At 40.5% G+C, this 1,460-nt stretch overlaps 1 pseudogene; it reads right to left on the bottom strand.

Moving 5' to 3' along the window:
• Positions 1–460: 460 nt before the first annotated feature.
• Positions 461–1,143, bottom strand: LOC131813610 (putative elongation factor 1-alpha-like 3; annotated as a pseudogene).
• Between the last annotated feature and the right edge of the window lie 317 nt (positions 1,144–1,460).

Genomic DNA, 1,460 nt, shown 5'->3' with positions numbered 1-1,460 from the left:
TATTTTTAGATAATTTATATTAAAAATTCTGTTGGACGTCTGAATAGAGATATTGAGTAAGCAGTAGGATATACACAAGTCTGGAGTATAGGCTAAAATATAGATTGGGATGTCATCAGCAAGTAGATGGCATTTATTTATTTATTCATTTATTTTATTATTTTTTTCTCAATAAAGTTTTATTTTAATGGGTCTCAAAATGCTGTGAGCTTTTTTTGGTCATTTCCATTAAAAACTACTCATTTTAAAAGCTAATAACTTAAAACTGCCACACACACACACACACACACAACAAATGGTCCACAAAACATTCTCTTTTTCTTCTGAAGGTTTTATGATGCATTGTTACTTTTAACCAGTCTTTTACTATTAAACTTAAATGGCCAATTGATACAAACAGTTCTGAGACCATTCTTCCACCACTGATTAACACTGGGGGGGCGGGTATTAGGAATAATATTCATTTAGCTATCTGAGCTTTCTGAGCAGACTTGGTGACCTCGCCACCTCCAGCTCTCTTCTTGTCCACTGCTGTAATGACACCCACAGCAACTGTCTGTCTCATATTACAGAAAACAGGCCAGAGGAGGACAATTAGAGAAGTTCTCAACACACCATATCAACAGTAGTAGCATCATCAGATTTTAAGAACTTGGGGCCGTCTTCCAGCTTTTCTCCAAAACGATCATCAGTCTTCTTCACTTCAGAAAACTTGCAAGCAACATGAGCCAGGCGACAATCCAGCACAGGTGCATACCCAGCACTGATTTGGCCAAGATAGTTCAGGAAAATCATGTGAGCTTTGAAGCCAGCTGCTTCCATTGGTGGGTCATTTTTGCTGTCACCAGCCATATTGCCTGGACGAACATCTCTGACACATATGTTCTTGTCACTGAAGTCTACATTGTCCCCAGCAAATGTCTCACTCAAAACTTCATGGTGCATTTCAACAGATTTTTCTTCAGTTGAGACACTGACTGAAGCAAAGGAGACCACCATGCCAGGTTTAAGAATACCAGTCTCCACTTGGGCCACAGGGACAGTATCAATACCACCAATTTTGTAGATGTCCTGGAGAGGCAGAAGCAAGGGCTTCTCAGTTGGACAAGCTGGTGGCAGAATGCAATCCAGAGCTTGAAGCATATCGTGCCACTGGCATTGCTATCCATATGGGTGACTTTCCATCCCTTGAATCAAGACATGTTAACACTTGGCTCTAGCACGTTGTCACCATTCCAACCAAAAATTGGCACAGATGCTACTGTGTCAGTGTTGTAGCCAATTTTCTTAATGTAGGTGTTGATTTCCTTAACAATTTCTTTGTGTCTCTTCTGGCTATAGGGTGTTCCGTGAAATCCATTTTGTTGACACTGGCAATTAGTTGTTTTCACACCCAGTGTGTAAGCTAGAAGGGCATGCTCAAAGGTCTGCCCATTCTTGGAGGTACCTGCTTCAAATTC

Source organism: Mustela lutreola, chromosome 13 (assembly GCF_030435805.1).
Source record: "Mustela lutreola isolate mMusLut2 chromosome 13, mMusLut2.pri, whole genome shotgun sequence".
NCBI classification, from domain to species: domain Eukaryota; kingdom Metazoa; phylum Chordata; class Mammalia; order Carnivora; family Mustelidae; genus Mustela; species Mustela lutreola.
The sequence above is the reverse complement of the archived record's forward strand: the minus strand, read 5'-3'. Positions and strand labels throughout refer to the sequence as shown.